The following is a 21802-nucleotide window of genomic DNA, read 5'->3' on the forward strand; positions in this document are numbered from 1 at the left end:
ATAAGAAGGCTCTCAAATGAGCCTTAGAGATACTCTTCTTGCTAGTAAACCATGCAATGGGAGGTTCCAAAGACAAGATGCAAGAATGCAAATGTCCCAAGGAGTTCCTCAAGAATGCAATGCAACTAAAGATTAAACTAGAATGAATATAAAAAATGCAGCTATTCTAAGCATGGATGAGAGTGTTACAATCCAAATATTAAGCTATGTGAGATAGATTATTGCAAAATAGAAGCTAAACTAACATGCAACATGAATCTAAACTAAAATGCTATGGTATGAGAGAATGTAGACAAGAAATAGAAGTTCTCCACAAAGCTCCAAAGAAACCTGTTAAAAAACCTGTAGCATAACAATATTCAAAATGGGGATCCTTTGAGGGGGAAATCTCTCTCCCTTTTAAAGTCGCACGGACGATAGAGATCAAGATGAAGATGGTGGATGATCAACGGTGGAATTTGAAAAGAGGAGTGATCCATGTGCACACACAAGTCAACCAATAGAATATAAGTTGACTTGTCATATAAGACAAAAATCACAAAGCCTTTTCTTTTAATTGTAAAATAGAAAAAGGACTTTATGTGTGCACTTTAAGTGGGTTTGAAGAATGGGGTGTTTTATTTAATTAAAAGGGGACATGTTCTTTTAATCAAATAATGAACTTAGGATAGCATAGTCAAACTATAGGTTATAATCAAATAAATTGATTATTAGCAAAATGATTAAATTAATTTAGCCAAAATGTTAAAAAGGGGGCTAATAGTCTAGATGACCATTTTTAGGTGATTACATTTTCCCCTCTTTGACTAATGTGTGATCAATCTGGGAACACATTATGTCAAAGAAAATAGAAAGCCAAGTAGGCGGTGATAGATATAGATATCTGATTTTGAAGAATGAAATGCAGAAATAGATAGCAAGTCCTAAATGCACAACCTGATAGTAGTAGTACTGAACACTAGGAAGATGATGTTAGGATCTGAAAAGAATTCTAACACCTGGCAAAGTGAATAGATCGAGAGCAAGTGATAAGGTCAAACAAATGCTCCTAAGAAATAGATAGTTGTAGTAATCAGTGATAGAGTATTTTTGCCCCCTCGGGATCGAAATTGAAATGAGGTAAGGGGATGCAAAAACTGGCTAGACATAAAAAAATTAGAATATAACAATGTCCAAGATGACAGATAGATGATTAAAACCCAAGAATGACTATAAGAAACTGATGAAATGCCCCAATTTGACTAGAGTTGAGCTTGAAGGATATAGCATAAAAATTAGGTCAAATCTAGTAGAAAGATGATTTAGATGTGAAAAGGTGACTAGAAGTAGATATGAAGCATAGAAATGATGAATACATGAAGAAATGAAGATGCCCTAGCGATAATTCAGAGATTAGACCTCAAAAGGTTAGCTAATTGCTCAGAAGAAGGTAGAATTTTAAAAGACACTTTTGACCATCAAGATGAACATGAATTTGGATTTCGATCCCGAAAATGAATCTAGGACGTTGAAATTATTTAAGAGGTCAAAACTTTATATAATGTGATGATAAGATAGAAAAGAGATGAAGTGAAAGATTAAGAAGGTGAAAAGACATGAACAAGAAGAAAGTAAAGAAATATATGAAAGGAGTTAGCTGATATGTTCACAAAAAGATGAAGTGAGAGCTCTCCCCATATGCAAGAATGCAAGACTAAGCTAGAAAATGAACCTAAAATACAAGCTAATATGAAAAGTGGTTTACTAGCAAGAAGTGCATAACATTTAGACTCTTAATTTCATCATTGAGCATTTATTAGGGACACAATGAGATCATACAACCATCACTAGTATAACTATGAGGATATGAATATGATTGATATTAGATAGGTATGTGGAAACCCAATCTAAGCATCAGAGACATGTAAGTCAAGATAACTACGCAATTAGAATCCCTAAGTTTAATTTAGCAAGATTACACCTGTATCAAGGCATAAGCACCAGGATAAACCCCAATTGCGGTCTTGCGAAACAGTCAAGGATGATACATTTGTAAGTCAAAATGTTGAATAGGTCAAGCATAAATTCTTACAAAACTATAGACAAACAAAGTATACCCACAAGTAGAAATCAAGAAAACATGTCCCATGCCCCCAGTCTTGTAGTCAACGACATCCTTGAAAGACTATTAGGGAGGGAACACATGGTAAAGAAATCATCACAGACAACACACAAAGTAGATAAAGATCAGCATAGCTTAGTTGTTTAAGTGTTAAAGTGCATGTGTGTAGGTCACTTGGCCATTTATTCAAGACTTGATTCTGATAGTGAGAAATATCGCAACATCAAAGACCATAGGTAAACTATCTGAAAAGTGTTGAAAAACACTTGATGTCAAAGTGGGAGAAGTGTTGAGAAACACCATTTTGTGAGTTGTCCAAGAAACCCTAATGCACAAGAATACCTCAATAGACTAAGCAGTTGTGCCCCCAAGACGAGGACAAGAAACAATTCCAAGCTAGGAAATGTGTAGCAAAATAGGTGATTGAGACTGATAGACAGAGGTGCAAGGGTCTCAAGTAGCACCTGTTTCCAAATTTTCACCACTTGACAGATTTTTTTAGGACTTTTTTCAATTTTTTTGTATTTTTGTATTTTTGATTTTTTTGGTGATACATCAAAGTGTCTATTGCTAGGTTTTCACTAAGAAGATCTTTTTTTCAGCTCATTTTCTAGTTTTTAGGATTTTTTCAGCATCATATATGATTTTTTGGATTTTTTAGAATAATTTAGAGATCACTTGTTCTCAAGAAAGATCACATCATTTTCTCCCAATGTCTAGCAAGGTATAGGACATGATGGAGAAACAAGCCGATAGATAAGCAAAGATGCATAAGAAAGGAATGTGAAGCAAGTGAAAGTGATCCTTAAGAACTAACTCCTCAAGAGTACCGAAGCTAGGAAAAGAGGTGAAATAGTCATATGAAGCATGTTTTGGATAAGCAATGGAAGTAATGAGAAAGATAGCATGTAGGATAAGCAATGAAGCCAACAAGTGAGATAGCATGAAGTGTGTAGTCCAAAAGAGTAGCCATGTCAAGAGACCTATGAGAACCATGTTTCATTTATTATGATCAAGACCAAGGGGTCAACTAGATAGTATAGCAATGGGATAGATCAATAAGAATAAAGCTCAAGATAGAGGCTATGAGTGAATGGGAGAGCACAATAGAAAATATGGTGGATAAGATAGCAAATATGCAAAGATAGCTCAACATTGTCAAGATCAAAGAGAGAAGAAGGGACAGATGGATGATGGAAGAATTATGCATGATGCCTGTTTGTTAGGTTTTCATCATGGTACTTATCTAAGGTGCCACAAGAAGTAGTTTTCACCATAGGATAAATTTATTTCTCTTTAATTTTGCTACCAAGGTTCCACAAGAAGTGGTTTTCACCAAGGCACATTTTCATTTTTTTCATTTTTTCTATTTTTTCTTTTTCTATTTTTTTTTTTGAATTTTTAGAAAGAGCTCAATCTTTTTGAATTTAGATAGTGCTCCTATAGAAAAGATAAGTCATGATAAGACAAGACCATAGAAAGGTATGCTCAAAGATGTTGATAGGGTGATGAAAGAGAAATGGTAGTAGGAAGATTATATGGAGGATAAGAGTGCATGTATAGAAAGTAAGTGTAAGCTTTAGAGGATTTGATGAGGGTAGCTGAAATATTGGACAAGATCAACATTGACACACACCTTGAAGGGTATTGGAATGATGGAGGAATAATGGATGAAATAACTTGAGTTTTAGATGCATGAGGTGGTAGAAGAGATTTGGAAAAAAGTGGAGTGGAAGGCTTTGAAATATTTTTAGAAGAAGATGGAATGGAAGCCTTTGGAAGCTTGAATGTCAACTTTGAAGTATTTTCAATATTCGAGTCTTTTAAAAGAGACTTGGGAATCCATATAGCTTTAGATTTTGCTTTGGATACTTCAAAACACATTTCTTCAATAATGGGTTTAGGAACCCATATTTTCTTTGATTTATCTTTTTTAATAGTGGACCTTTGTAGATTCTTTTGTGCTTTCTCCTTCTTAGCATTCACATGTCGATTAGATGGGAAATAGTGATCTTCATTTTTCAATGGATTCTTATGTTTATTCTCACTTCCAAAGGACTTGGGATTTGTGGATGAATAAGGATGATATGACTGGTTTAGATTTATAGATGGGTAAAAAGTCATCAAGGATGAGTGTCTTTGTTGATCTTGAGGTAATATAGGAGAGCTAGGGAATGAGCTATGAGTAAATGTAGGAGATGGAGGAACATAATGCCGCAATATGGATGGAAGGTTTGAATGCTTTAGCTTAGATGGATAAGGACCAAGGATAGATTTAGAAGATGCAAAGGGATAGTGGGAAGGGATATCAACATCTTTAGAGTGAGCAACATGGTCAAAGCCATCAATAGACTCATGAGTACCTTTGATAGGAACACCATTTTTAATAGAAGAACTTGAAGCTTGAGCACAATTTTGAAGTGGATGTGGAGAAGTAGAACATGAGGGGATGCTTTGATCTTGACAAGTAGCTTTGGATATCATATGAAGAGAACTTTTCTCATAATTTTCAGTAAGCTCAAGGGAGATAATGGAAGTGGTATCTTCATCAAACTTGGGGGGTGGACAAGATATAGGATATGGAGGGGGAAAATATTGAAAGAGATGAAAGGGTGCTTGATCTTGATCTTTCTTGAAATTTATAGCTTTTTCTTTTTGAGAGTCCTCTTGACATGGAGCCACTTCCAAGGAAAAGGGAGAATGAAGAGTGAATGGAGTAGTGTTTGGATTAGGCATGGTAGTGCATGCAAGTTGGGGATGTTTAGGATTAGTAGCATGGAAAAGGTTTGCAACCAAGTGAAGGTTAGCTTGAGTTTCTTTTAGAGATAGCCCTTGAGGATACACATAGTCAATGTGGAAAGCATTAAGTTCTTTATTTGATGGAGGCATGTTGGAAAGCTTTGAAGTGTTGGAAAATGCATGAGTGTTGGAAGAAGCGGAAGATGTAATGGAGCCACTACTAGACATAGGTTCATCAATGTAATCTTGCTCAAGAGAAGTATCCTCAGCACATGAGTCACTAGAGGTTCTAAGATCAACAATCTCATCATCAATGAGATCTTGGATTTTATGTTTCAGCTCTATATAATTAGAAGTAGCATGGTCATTAGATCGATAATAGGCACAATAAGTATCCAAGAATGGATTTCCATAGGAGCTAGACTTAGGCAACATGATGAGCTTGGTGCCAAGAAGTGTTCTCAAAATGTCATCATAAGAATTCCCCAAGGGAGTAAAATTTCTCTCAAAAGTATGTCTAGAGTCCTTTGGTTGTTTCTCAAGTGAATATAATGCATCCATATCTTCATCATTAGCTTGGTCAAAGATAGGTCCATCATGAAATTTTAGCATAGGCTCAAAGGAGGTATCACTTTTTTTTCTCTCTAAGGAGGTCTTTAGATCTAGAAGATGAAGACATTTGATGTCTTGAAGTAGAGCATGTAGACCTAGAAGAAAAGGATGACCTCAAAGAAGGTGACTCACATGCATGTAAATACCTTAAGGAAGATTCATGTAATGATGTGATCTTCTCCTCTAACCTTTTCTTAAGTTTAGAGTTCATTTCTGTCATGCGCTTATAGAGATTAAGGTAAGAAAGATCATTTGTCTCTTCTAGTTCTTTGTATTGTGCATATAGATCTTGAAACTCTTTAGTGACATGGAGGATATCCTGATCATCTAGATTTTGTTGAAGTTTGGTAGCACAAGGTTTAGATCCCATAGTTTTAGATGCAAAGCAAAGCATAAAAGAGCCTAGAGGATAACTTGATGTTGAAACTATAGGAGGTAGAGTGTTCACTTGCCAAGATAGTAGAGAGAGATTAAAGTGACTTGTCAAACAATATGTCCAAGAAACTTATGACATGAATGACTCAAGTCAATAGCTAGGAAAGATGCCCAAATAGCCAAATAGATAGAGCAAGTGGGGTGACCAGTGAATAACTCTCCAGCCCAAGAGTGTAGTCAAGAAATCAAGGTAACCATTTTAGCAAAAGGATAACTAGCAAGCATACATAGACCATGAAGATAGAAAGACCAAGAGCACCAAGACCAAAGAGTCACTTTAAGCATGTTCAAGAACTAGAGACATAGAAAATAAAAATCAAATGATGAGACTCCCCTTAGCAAGCAACACAAGAAAATGTTTGCATTTGATGTTTTGACTTGGTTGACAAAGTTTGACAATAGTTGATAGCATAGCAAGTTTGATGTTCAAATACAATTTCTTTCCAAGCAAGATAGTGACACATGGAGTATTCTTCAAAAAATCAAGCAAGGGACAAAGAAACCTTGCATGATACAAGCATATGTGATGTCTCAAAAGAATTCCCTAGAATTATCATCATGTGTATGTTCAAAAGATTTTCACAAGTATACCACATTTGAGAACACATCAAGCAATATCTACCTAAAAGACATGGTTCATTACTCAACAAATTGACCCACACTTGATGCTCCTTCACCTCACACCAAGTGGTTTCCCACAAGAGATATTGGCTTTGTCATGGAAATGCCATAAGCATAACCAAGGGAACACAGATGGTGAGTGTAAAATCTTGGGGTGATCCAGGTAGTCCACTAGGATCAATCCTTACACCAAGAAGTTAAGCGGCTAAAAAAAGGTAGTTGCTAACTTAGGGTATTTAGATAGGGCTTCCATTCATAGTGGTCCTCTTGCTCCCAATTACGGGACACCTCACCTTGTGATGAGTAACCGATCTCGCGACCACAAGAGTACCTTAAGCATTCTTGCCTAGTGATCTCCCTATGGTCAAAATCTCATAAGCGATCACACTAGGCGAAGATAAATACAATGTCTACCAAATTTTTGTGTCCTTGATAGCCTTGAGTTTATAGTGGGTTGGAAGAGCTACGTAATCAGCTTGTCCCCACTTGGGTCGTTCCTCTCAAGTTGTCTGAGAGTACACCCTCTAAAGGATTCTAACTACACAAAGTGGATCAACTTTTGGAAGTCAAGATTTCTAGTTCACCACAAGGGTGGAGAGAATACTCTCCTATTCTAATCGTTTTCTCCCAAACACACCGAAAAGATTCAGTTACCCCTTGCTTTTGAAACCAAATGACAAGTCAAGATTTTTGATTCACCACAAGGGTGAAGAGCATACTCTCCTATTACCAAAAGACTCCAATCACAAGTTTTATGTGCCTATGAAAAATGAACAATTAGTCAATGCCACACATGAAAACAAAAAAGCAAGAAATTTTGGGTTTTTATGCTTTGGGCAGCCCTGCAAACAATGTTAATAGCCCTTGCGCATTTGAAGCTTTGATATGCATTTTTTTTTATGCAATTTTTCAATTTTTTTTCATAAGGATGGAAACCTGTAATCACAACTTGTTAACACCAAAAGTTAGTGTGAAATAACATAAAAATATGTAATAAAAAGTGGTGAGTTGCCTCAAAAATCCAATTTATCTTCCAACCAAGTGCATGCAAAGAAAGTGCAAGTTAATCACAAATGCTCTCATTTTTACTCTTTGATTTTGACCTAGTCAACAAGATTGGACTTGTTTGCTATGATTTCTTATCCAAAAATAAAAATGAAAAGAAGAGACCCCTATTAAAAATTAGAGAGCTTTTCAAAAATGCAAGAAATTTAAAAAAATCTCTTCATTTGCACTCTAGAGATCTATTTTGTCAAAATAGGCCAAATTTATCAAATCAAATTTTTGATTCTTAATACGACCTCAAAATTCAAAACAAAAAGAAAGAACCCCCATTAGAATTAAAAATAATTTCTGAAAATGTAAGTTTTTTTGAAAAATTTTCTGATTTGGGATCAAAAATGGCTTTTTATGAAAAATAAAGAAAAACTCATAACTCCTAAAAATCATGTCAAAATGCTCTGAAAATTAGACTAAGACATTTTGAGCACATACCCAACTTGCAAAAAAAATTTAGAACCAAACTCCAAGCGGTTTAAAAAATATGATCAAATCTTTAAACCAACTAAGTTTTTGGCCTTCAAACCAATCTACTTATGGGTTGGCCTTAAACCCCAAGTGATAATTCTACAAAAGCACTTGATTAGATCCAATATGCTGCTGTAAAAAATTAAAGATAAGAAATGAAAGCAAATGGATCTAGAAACTTGATTCAAGCCCCATGGTGAGCGCCAAAAATGTACACTCAAAAGTGTCCCACTCTAAACCCTTCTATCCAAACAATTCCATGAGTTGGAATGTTCGAATGCTGGCTTAGAGCTCCCTATCCACGGAGTGCAAGAGAGTATATTTCAAGAATAAAAAAGCTCTCAGATGAGCCTTAGAGATACTCTTCTTGCTAGTAAACCATGCAATGGGAGGTTCCAAAGACAAGATGCAAGAATGCAAATGTCCCAAGGAGTTCCTCAAGAATGCAATGCAACTAAAGATTAAACTAGAATGAATATAAAAAATGCAGCTATTCTAAGCATGGATGAGAGTGTTACAATCCAAATATTAAGCTATGTGAGATAGATTATTGCAAAATAGAAGCTAAACTAACATGCAACATGAATCTAAAATAAAATTCTATGGTATGAGAGAATGTAGACAAGAAATAGAAGTTCTCCACAAAGCTCCAAAGAAACTTGTTAGAAAACTTGCAGCATAACAATATTCAAAATGGGGATCCTTTGAGGGGGAAAGCTCTCTGCCTTTTAAAGTCACATGGATGGTAGAGATCAAGATGAAGATGGTGGATGATCAATGGTGGAATTTGAAAAGAGGAGTGATCCATGTGCACACACAAGTCAACCAATAGAATATAAGTTGACTTGTCATATAAGACAAAAAACACAAAGCCTTTTCTTTTAATTGTAAAATAGAAAAAGGACTTTATGTGTGCACTTTATGTGGGTTTGAAGAATGGGGTGTTTTATTTAATTAAAAGGGGACATGTTCTTTTAATCAAATAATGAACTTAGGATAGCATAGTCAAACTATAGGTTATAATCAACAAAGTGCACCTATGCTCCTAACTCTACCAAGTGTCATGATGTCAAATTTTATGGAGCCTCCCATAAGCACACTATATGAAACATGAAATACAACAATCCCTATTGATGTGCAAAGGAAAAATCTTATTGACATTACACCTATTCCCAAAAGGAATGCACCTAATTGTCAAGTTAATATGATGTCCCAAGGAGAAACCTCTAACACACAAAGGTGTCAAAGCAACAATACCAACATGATGGTCAATTCACAAGGACTTAGTCAACTCCCACAACAACATCAACCTGTAGTGGTACAATGACTTAACACTTCCAACCCTCAACCAAATCTACATCCACTTAACACACATTCCACATATCAATAGTAACACCTACCACAACAACAAACACCTCAAGTGGTGCAAACATCCAACATCCCTAACACACAATCCAACATAAACCCACTTGACTTAGATGCAATGTATCAACAACAATTCCAACAACAACAAGCCATGTTTTCTAAACAATAAGAGCAAGTCAAACAAAAAATGGAATACCAAAGATGGCTTGAGCAACAAATTTCATACCAGCAACATTTATTACAACAACAACATGTGCCACAACAACCTTGACAAATACCTCTACAACAAAAATCACATATGTGTTCTCACATACAGCCAACAGAGGTATCCCAACAACATCCACAACAAATAGCACAAGAACAACACATGATACATCAATCACAGTCGATTGCACAACAAGTACCACATCAAATACCACAACAAGTACCCCAAAAAGTATCACAACAACCCTTTTGTCTTCAAGGTGCCAACTTGCCTCCACCACCTAGTGACACATCATCACACTCATCAGACATAGAAATGTCAGAACCAAGTAGACATAGCTCCTGCCATAGCAAACAGTCTACTCATAGGCACAAAGGACTTGAAGGAAAGACCATCATGCAAAATTCCGATGAAGAACTATTACAAAAAATCAATCAACTTTCCAAACAAGTTGAGGCATTGGGAGTCCAAAAAAAAATAGGCTCTATATATAGAAAGGGACCTACTTCCTAATCCATTCGATAAAAGTCTATATATGCCTCCATTCCCAAAATACTTTGAGGCTCCAAGATTTGAAAAATACCAAGGAAAAGGCAACCCTATTGATCGCATTCAAGAATTTTATGCCTCATGTACCAAACTCAGTGATGAGCCCACTTATCTCATGAGATTGTTCCCTCATTCTCTTGGTGGGCCTACACTTCAATGGTACTCCAAAATTCTCGGTAATACCAAATCTTGGTTGGAACTCATAGACAATTTCATCTCCCACTTTGCCTTTAACATTACAAATGAGGTGACCCTTTTTGATTTGTGCTCAATTGTAATGCTACACTAAGCATAAGCAATAATTTTGAAACAAAGAACAAGTACAATGAATGTAATAATTTTTTTTTTATACAACTTAATACAAGTACAAGTACAACAATTGAGCCACTCTCAATCCGAAAACCTCAAAATAAAAGAAGATATCATCCAAATAAATTTCCATTAAGATACTAATACATATTGAGTTCAATACAATAATGAAGTATGATATCATTCTTAAATGCCTATGTCCAACCTATGGATCCTACAAGTAACAAATTTTGTTTCTAGAATTAACTTCAACAATCATCCTTAGCTACTTGTTAATCAACTTGAAACACCTGAAAACACACAAAAAATTCAACACAACACAAAGAGGGCTCAGTAAAAAATGGGTTGAAAAGCATAATCCACCTGCATACATGTTAGAATAAGCATACACATATTCATAATGCAGATATCTGATCCGCTTAACATAGTGCAATTCTAAAATTAATATGCAAGAAGTATACATCTACTTAACAATGCAAAATTAAACTCACACTAAGAATATCTAGTAAATGAATCATATATATAAAGAGGTGTCATTATTATGGCACTAAGATTCAGCATCCATGTATGGTATTCTCATAGTCAACACATAACAAAATTCTCTATTATACTCATCAATGACAGAATAGAGGTTTCCCTTGTTCTCCATACTTAACCCTTTAGGTTTAAGTCATAGGGAAAGCCAATTATCTTTTAGTATGTAATTAACCCACCCAGTTCATTTTAACATTTTCAATGAATTAAATAACTGAATAGGATTAACCAAATTCAACCACCCTGATATATGTTCATCACAGTTATTCTCAAGATACACATCAAATAGATTTACAAAAGAATGTACATGCAACAGATATAAAATCAGTATATAGCGTGATACTACATTCTTCATCTATTTGCAACTTATATTTTGCTACCAATTTTAAAAGTAACTTAGGTTACTATAACAACAAGAGAAAAACTATAATTCCCTATTTAAAATATCACATACTATACCATATATCAGTTTCCTACAGCATTCAATTGAACAAGTGTTCAATCATTATAAATATTTTCATACAAATAAAACTTGATCAATAATGCTAAATATTCATTTATCTTATTTCCAAATTCCAAAATAGCATAAGATAACTAAAATCTCAACAACATACAAAACTCCAAAATGTAATCAAATCATAATACCCGTTCACACAGGTTATCAACTATTCCACTAGTATCTTTAAATCTATCGATAATCATAATAAACTATGTTGACAAAAAGGAAATTCAACTATGTTTAAGGTTGCAAACAAACTGTTCAACATAATTTCCATATTGATATTAAGTAATCATTAGCTATCTAATTTTTCAATGATCACATAATACTTATACAATTGTGAATGAAACTAGATCACATGCACAATTCAATAAAACATCAACTAATATAACTTGATACCTTTCTACAAATTTCCATAACATATTAAGTAATTTATGCTGTCGCAATGATATTTCTACTTATTTCAAGCTCCCTCTTAACTGTTTGACATAATGTCATTACCATCAGTTGTCATATATTGTTCACTATGTTCTCTACATCTTCATTTAATAACGATTTAGTACCTTAGCTGAATCCCTGGGTTTCAACAAAGTTTTTTTAATATAATGACCAAGCCTTAGTTTTCAAATGCACTATTCAATATAATGACTTAACCCTCAGCCATGTGAAATGTTTAACAGAGTGACTATGCCCTTGATCAGTCATGAGTCTGCAATCCAATGTGAGCTCGTGTCTTGTGGCTGAGCCACGCAAACCCATGGATGTTGAGATATGGGTTCTATCAGAGCTCAACTCTAAGAAAGCTAAATACCCATATGTTGTATACAATCACATGCATGCTTACTATCGCAAGCATGTGTTTCTGACTAGGTTCAACTCGGTGGGAACCACATGTTTGGGGCAAAGCCAAAAATATATGCATACAAAAAATCCCAAAATATTTCACCATACTTCACATTCAAGTATGGATATGTGCAGGCCTATGCCATACACAGTGCCCAACTTTGCATATATCCATGCTTGAGTGTCAAGTTTTCATCATTTAAAACTGATATGTGCATATCGAAATACAAATGCAAATATAAATAGAGAGAGATAGAATAGGGTAATAAATTGCCCCTACTTGTAAATTAGTAGAGGGTAAATGCTCAGCATGAAACACTTCAGCAACCTGCCATCAGAGCCAAAAACCCAACTCAAATCCACACTTCCAAAATGCCAAAACAAATAAACTTGCTTGAAACAGAGGATAAAGTATTCAACAGAAGAAACTGAATGCAATGCAAGAGAATGATTGGTAGTGAAAAACTCAACAATGCTCGGCCTCATAAGAATGAATGTTCTTACAAAAAATTCCTCTATGATGTCGATTCCTTAGCAACAAGCATCATAGGTGTTTAACAAAATAGAGCAATGCAGCTAAGTTTCTGGCCCGATCTCAGCAAGAAACCAACTTACAAAAAGAAATGGCTGACCAAAACCAAAATGCAATAATACCCTCATTAACTTGCATTAATTCAACTATGACACTTCACAATGCCATGCATATGGTAGTCTCAATGCCACTGCCATGTTTGGCTTTCAAAAAAAATGAATATATTACCTTTTACATAGCATTCGAAACCCATTTAGGGTTACATATTACATAAGAGGTAATTAAACAATTTTTTAATTTTATTTTTAAAATAGAAATGTTTATGCCAATCTCAACTTAGGGTGTTTAGACCCTTTCAATAACAAGTATAAATACAAGGCCAACTACGGTTTATAATAACAAGTTAATATAAGTCATGTAATCAAAACCATCTTAGGGTTATATGTATTTAGAAGAATCTAAACCCTTAACAAAAAATGCCTATAAGCTATACTAAAAAAAAATCCAATGCATTAATTCAATCCCTTCTCAGTCACACATAAGAAAATAATGACAAGTTCCAAATACATACAAAATATTAGCATACAAATGTATTTGCAATGTCAAGTTAAACATACAATATATAACTTTCTTTCATATACATACAAACATAGAATGCAGTTTACAATGAGTTAGAAACATAATAAACATAATCGATACCCAATCAACATGCAATTATATATATGCCAGTTTTCAAATCATAAAATCCTAAGTAACCTTCAATGCTAATAAAATAGTTTTGAACAGAAAATACGTTCATCATAAGTCTCGTGTTCCAAAGGATAATAATATAACCAAATTCTACAAAAATAAGAACATAACATCTGAAAGGAACTTATAACAACAAAGTCCTAATATGTAGAAAAACTGAAGTAGTGGTCAAGCATGACATCAACCAAACAAAATATGGGAGAACCATATATCACACTCTTACTACATTGGAGAAGCTTAGTCAGTCAATGCTCACTAGACATCCCTAAAGAACAACAAGTAAACTTGTGCATTGAAAACTTTGTCCCAGACTTAATGTATGAACTTAAGATCAAAAGTCCAAGCACCATTTCTAAACTGATGAAAAAAGGGGCTAGTATTGAAGATGCTCTTATCTGTAAGGGAATCATCAAGACATACAAGGATAACACAAACACCAACTTTTCTAATAACAAGGCTAATTTTTTCTCCAAAAACAAGAATGTGACTAATGATGGCATTGTGGATGCACAAAAATTAGCATAGCACAACCTCAATTGAATTTGAAAGGTGCAAACCCCATGAATTCACAAACTCCCAATCAAACATCAAGCCCATAGTAGAAAACTAAGACTTCCATGCAAGACAAAACTTGAAGACATCCTAGAACCAAGGACAAGAAATTCACACCATTGGGGATACCTCTTGAGACTGCATTACAATAGTCACTGAGTAATAACTTCTTGCAATTACCCCTAATCAAAGATGAACCATTAAATAAAGTAGATTGGTGGGATGACAACAAATTTTGTGATTACCACCACACCAAAGGACATAAGACCTCATCATCTTTCCAACTAAAGCATCACTACTAGCATCCAACTGTGATCACACTATTTTCAAAGACCCTTTGGGTAATCATGAAAAAGAAACCCTAAAGTTCAAACTCAAACTCACAAGGTAATGTGAATTACACTCGCACTGGATATGACTACACTATCAATTGTTTCAATGAGTCTAATTCCCACATATCCACATTCACATTGAAGGCTGAAGACCCTCATTGTGCTATCACTACATGCTGCACCAAGATCACCCTACCTGGAGCTCCATCTAGACCTATTGCTCCTACTTCATCTAATTATAGCCTCCTTGAATAGCTTGACAAGACCCCTGCACAAATATCTATTTTGGACCTATTATGTACATCTCCCCAACATCAAAAGATCTTAGATCAAGCCCTTAAAGAGTTAGTAGTCCTAGATAACATTGATGTTTCCCAGTTCCAAGCCATGATTGGGAACCTATCCACCTCACAACATATAACCTTTTCCCCTCAAGATATTCCTAAGGAAAAACCTAACCACAATGATCCCCTTCATCTCGAAGTCTTCATCTATAATGCCAAACTTAGACGTGTCTTAATAGATGGAGGAGCAGGACTGAACATCTGTACTCTTAAGGTTGTCAAAAGTTTGGGTTATTTTGAAGATGATTTGGATCCCTCTCAAAGAATCGCAATAAAAGCTTATGATGATGGTGAATGCTTCTCCAAGGGCATCATCACATTACCTGTTAGAATTGGTCTAGCTACTGAAGATGCACTATTCAATTTCCTAGATATAGAAATGAATTGCAACATGATATTAGGATGCCCTTGGATTCATGCTATGAAAGAAATACCCTCTACATATCATCAATGCCTAAAGTTTTCTTACAACAATGTGGAGGTTACTATCCCCAGCAATCCAAATCCTTTCTAGTTTTGTGCTAATCTGAGAGATGCTACTACATACCAAGTCCTAGAAAACAATGAAGTACAACCCATGGATTCCTCTAAGTATGTGGATGCTAATATACTCCTTAGTAAGGCCAAGGAAAAGCTAAAGATTGAAGACAATGGGTGTGGAGAGTACTTTATGTCTCAAGTATCCCACATTAGGGAGTCACTAGTTTCTCCCCAATCTTATGGTAAATCACAACTATTACAAGAATAATGCTCTAAGGTTGGTACAAAAAATACCATTTCTACCAATGAGAATACTTCTATTTGTATTGAGAAAGAACAAGTAGAAAAAAAACCCACTTTGATGTCTCCTAGCAAGTATGGACTTGGGTTTTCTATCATGTAGAAACAAGGCTATGATGGCTATATCAATCTTGGATATCAGAACCAAGGAATAACTGAGCCTATCACTACAAAAGGACAACCTCCTAGTTTGGGGTTTGGATTTAAACCATTATGAATAGGTCCTCCTAGTACTACAGTACCTACATGTAAGACTATGGATGTTTTGAATGATGAAAATGCATCTAATGATATCCCACCTAAAACCAACAATCCTCTAGCTTCTGAGCATAACCCCAATGACCCAACTAAATCAAATACCCATATATCTACCTTCAACCAAAGTCCATTCAATACTAATGATGACATCCCCTCAAGTTATCCTAAACTATTGGATTGGGACCAATGTGGACCACCAATTTTTGATTGATTCAACAATGATGACACTCTCATAGCAGACTTTGAAATCTATGAACGCATTATGCTTGGCAATCATAAAGAAGCAATTTCTTCTAAAGAGAACACATTGGCATATTTTGGGGAGCCAAATCCATCTTCCAATTAAAAAGCTAAAGGAAAAGAAAAAAAAACAAAAGTAGGTCTCCTGGTGAAAATTAAAAGGTGCCATTAGACCATAAAAAATCAAAAGCTAAGTAGCTCTGAAGGATACAAAATGAAAAATATTATGCCATGAATATCAGTGTTCTAGTGTTCAAAATGCCACAAAGTCTTTTGGAGCTCTCTTGATTAGCATTCATGTGGAAGGTCATTGGTCTCAACCCTCCCTTATATCCAGTTGTTTATCCACAAATCTAGCTAGCTAATTTTCCCAACACCCAAGATCAAATATTTATCCCACAAGCCTTTGCACATGTCATCATTAGTGACATCCCACATGACATATCCATTGACCCAATTATCCTTAGATGCCTTGATTCACAAGAGGTAGACACTATCTTACATACGGTACATGATGGTATATCTCAAGGCCTTTTCAGTGGTTTGATTTTAGCTATAGACTCGAAACAACTCCTATGTAGTTATAGTCAGTCATGGATCCAGATATTATTAGCTAGTAGCAAAAATACCAAATATCTTCTTAGTATTCATTGAAAGCATTCATGATTCCATCTAAAAGTCCTAAAAAAAAATCAAAAAATAGCAAAATGTCCTGGAAAATATATATATATATATATATGAAAAAATGGATGCCTTGATGAAAACCTGGCAAATAGGCATCTTGGCATGAAAATTTGAGTTAAGAAAAATATCCTGTCCAAAAGTGAAAACATGGCAAACAGGCACTTTAAGCAAGTACCATGGTGAAAACCTAGCAAATAGGCACCATGTGTAATCAGTTATTGCTCCTCCATCGATCGGGATTCCATCTAGATTTTTCCCCCTCCTTTTGTCATTCCCTAATCATATCTTTCATATTGCAAGATGTCCTTGGCTCCTTGACCATGGCTCACAAACTAGTTAATATCCATTATTATCCTACCTAATGCATCACCAGTCTGTACATACTCTATCATTGGCCTTTGTAGATAGTTTGTGTCTTGTCTGGGGGTATATTACCTACACATTGCATGAGTTTGAACTTGGACTAGGGGCATGTCCCTAAGAAATTTTTATCCATTGGACCTATCGCATAATGGATTGGAGCTAACGCTAGTATATGCTTATATGATCCTAAAAAAATTAGTAAAAATCATATAATATCTTGAAAAAAGCACTAAAAATCATAAAATGTCATGAAAAAATCACTAAAAATCATATAATGATCCTAAAAAAATTCACTAAAAATTATAAAATGTCCTAAAAAATTCACTAAAAATCAAAAAATGTCCTAAAGTAAACCCTAAAAATCATAAAATGTCCAGAAGATATTAGTCACACCAAAAACATCAAATATCCCCAAAAACCCTAAAAATCACAAAACCTATCAAAAATCTACAATAAACCTTGTAAATATTCACTATGGATAACCACTCCTTTTGCATACATACTTGTACTTTGCAGACTCAAACCCAAAGCTCTACACTTTCAAGACAATCACACTATCTGAGCAATGTGAACCAACAATCAATCCAATATGTCACTATGAACCTATCTATTGAATCCTCAAATAGAGCTATCACATCAGCAACATGTCAAACACCATCTGAACACCTAAAACACTAGAAAGAAAGTAATAATGGATAAGAATATCTATTGTCTCATGATATTTAGTGAGTGATTTATTTATTTATTTATTTTTCTTTGATCATGTTCCTATGCCACTCAATGATATAAACTGATCTCTGAGGGTGGTTGGGATGGTTCATGGTCATCTTTTTCTATTTCTATCTATTATAATGTACCTTTGAGAGTTTGGGGCATGTATATATGCCTCAGGAAGGACAAGGTCATTCTCTGTCTGCACCATGCTTATTTATGCAAAAGGCTTGCATTTTTACTCTGGCCCTTTATGCCATGATGCATTGCATTCCATTTGCCATGTCAAAATAAAGCTCCACTTGACATATAGTGCACTTTCCAAAAGAAAAAGTCTTCACCTCAATCTAATTGGTTCTCATCCCATCTCCTCATCTCATGTTTCTTCTTCATCTCATTCTCCACCGCAATGATCATGTCTTTCGATTCACCAAATCATCTTCATCTTGCATTCATGCATTCCTGCATCATCCTACACTGTCAATCAACCTTTTGTGCCTTTCCACTTAGTCCAACCTCAATTTGATATTTATATAACCATATTTGACCAAATTTAACCATTTTTTATGATTTCACTCATGCTCTAACATATTTCCATCATTTTGGGCATGCACGTATAGTTTCGGGTCATTTCGAGTCCAATTGTGTTGTTTTTGGCCCCCAGAGCTTTTTGGGGCACATTTTGTAATTTCTAAGCACACTTGGACCTCCCAAGTGCATCTTGGGTGCACTTGGTACTATCATGACACACTTGGGCTTACTAATTGTGCACTAGACACACTTGGATGAGTTTTGGGTGCACTTGGGGAAATAGGATACCCAAAACTACTCCTAGAGCCCCTATGTTGTCCTCTAGAGGCCATAAATTTTGTGTTTCAACTCCAATTTACAAACTGTCAATTGTGTTGGGCTCATATCTTTATTGTAAAAAAAATGAGCTATCATTTTCATTATTTGGTCACTATATTGAGTTGTAAACCAAGAAACTACTCTTAGGCTCTTGCTTGACCCTCGTCATGTTGATTTTGGCCCCTCGAGCCTTCTGAGGCACATTTCACACTTTCCAAGTTCACTTGGGCTTCCCAAGTGTGTCATGGGCACACTTGGTACTATAATGGCACATTTGGGCTTACCAAGTGTGCACTGGATGCACTTGGATGGGTTTTGGGTGCACTTGGGGTAGTAGGATGCCCTGAACTGCTCCTGGAGCCCCTAGGTTGCACTTTGGAGCCCATAACTTTTGTGTTTTAATTAGATTTGCAATCCTATAGTTTTTTTGGATTCATATCTTTGTTGCAAACAAAATGAACTATCATTTTCATCCTTTTGTGTCTTTCTTGAGTGGAAACCCATGCAATTACTCTCAGGCTCTTGATTGACCTCATTTTGCACTTTATATCTCATAACTTTAACATTTTAGCTCTAATTTGTAATCCATTAATTGCTATGATATTCTCTTCTCATTTTCAAAAAATTGACTTTGCATATTCTTATCTTAGTCAATTTCTCAAGGAGGCATCCATATATATCATCCCTATTGGGGCACGTTGTGGCTTTCTCATTAGTTATTCTTTGACACAATGCTCTAAATCACATTGTATCAAAGAGGGGAAAAATGTAGATGCTCAAAAAAAGTTCACATCTACAGTTTCATCACTTCATACTAATTTGTCCCATTTTCTCATTCTACTAACTTCGATCTTTTGGCCAAATCGATCATACTTTATCATTTGAATCCTCTTTCACATCTTTTTGAAATCATTTCATATCAACTCAAAACCATTTCATATCAACTCAAAATCATGCCAAATTAACTCATAATCACCCAAAATCAGTCCTAATCATCACAAAATATATCAAACATCTCAAATCAATCATCATTTTTCTATTCCTAGGTATTGTTATGGCTTTCAGTGCCTTCGAAACCTATCAATCTATCAGTCTTATCATTCTGACCTTAGTACTATCATGGCTCTCAGTGCAAGGTCAAACTATCATTCATGTCATCCGATCTTTGACATTGTTGAGGCTTTAAATGTTGGATCATGGCATTACCAACCACTTTAATAATATTGACTATGTCTGTCAATATTATCATGATCAATCCTATCAATCAATCTTGATCGTGTAGCATTTTACAATGTCAGTTAAATGTTACATATCAATCAATTCATGTCATGTGTCCTTGGCATGTTATCAATTTCAATAAACCAATCAATTTGACCATGGCTTTGGTCTACCTATCATCATCCTATTCAATCCATATCATTGTCACATTCATATCAAAGGATACAGTCACATTTATTTAATCAATTTGGCCAATCATTTACTAATTTTCTCTATAGGATTAAATAACCCATAATTTAATCATATGCCATTCTTACTAGTTATTCTTCCTAACTATCATTCCCAATTAATTAATTTTATTAATTAATTGATTCATCATCTGCAAACCATGAAAATTCACAATTTCCTAAGTCACATTTTCCATCATTAAATCAATGTTTTACTAATTTCTATTTTGTGGAATAAAGGATTTTTAATTCAAATATTCCATAAAATATTGCATCATCATGACACTTGGATAAGACACCTTGTGGATTCTCCTTTGACACTTGGATAAAATATGTCATAATCAAATATTCTTATTCTCTTATGCATGTCCATATTTGGCTTATTTATCATAGATTCTTGGCTTTAAGTGGGTTTGAGGTGTCTTATGATGCGTCATAGATTCTCTTCCACATTTAGCCAAGTTTGACTTTCATGCATCATATAATCCTACATTTGGCATATTTTGTCATATACATCATGGATTCTCAAAGGAATCTCTTTCCACATTGCATAGCTAAGGGTGACAAATCCAATGCTGTCACCCTCCATGCCAATTATAAAATGAGCATTCTTCCTCTCATTTCAGGTCCTAATTCTTGAGCATTTTTCAAGCCCTTAGCTTTTTAGTATTTTCACTTCATCTCTCACACTTCAAGTATTCTCATAGTATTATCCCTATCATAGACTTTTCTTCAATATTGTGTGCATTATAGGCAATTTGGAGCTACATCATTTGGAGAAGAAAGAAGGACATGGGAGCTACGAAGGACATGGGAGCTACAAACAAAAGGAGTTTTAAATTTGTTTTCTTTCTTTATTAGTTTGGCTTTCATGGTAGACTAGTGGGTGCTAATGTATGTTGGTTGAGTTTGTGATTTGCTCATAGTATGTTATGCTTTTAACCCATTTTTTGGTACTACAGTTATCTATTCTGAAGTTGTCAATTCAAAATTTGGGGTGCTCTGAGAAGTAAATTGTATTAAATCTGTCTACTAGATTACTTAATTTTCAGTTATTTGGATGATATTGATAATTAAAATCAAGTGGTTCTTTAGCATAAAAAATTATTTTGTATTGATGAGATAACATAAGTTAGTTCAAAATTGTTAGCAGATTGCATTCTGAAAAGATCACTCTTTTGAGTTTAAAGGATCAAAAATCTTTATTTGCAATAAAGGTAGCTGTGCTTGTTTTTATTGAGGAAACTTTAAGTACAGAATTCCTTAATCTTGTATAGGAATTAGTTTGTTGGTATACATTTTTCTCTATTTTTGCACATAAAATCATATGAGAAAATTGTTACTAACAATTTTTGGCAACTTTTCTAGGGAAAAGACTAGAAATGGTTTTACCTCATCATGAAATTATCCTAGTACTTCAACTAGGCTTATTGTTTGACAATACTCAAGAAGATATTATTTTAGACCTAAGTGCACAAGCTTAGAAACTCAAAACAAGCCTAGAATAGTTTACACAAGTTAACCAAGTGCTTGAAAGAGAAGAAGAAAAGGCCAAACTCATTAGAGGTGTACTAGTTGCTAATGAAGAAGTAGTAGTTGATAGACTAATCCCAAGGCCATTCT

The sequence above is a fragment of the Cupressus sempervirens genome, chromosome 4 (assembly GCF_028749045.1).
Source record: "Cupressus sempervirens isolate cs-2001-9-10 chromosome 4, ASM2874904v1, whole genome shotgun sequence".
Classification (NCBI taxonomy): Eukaryota; Viridiplantae; Streptophyta; class Pinopsida; order Cupressales; family Cupressaceae; genus Cupressus; species Cupressus sempervirens.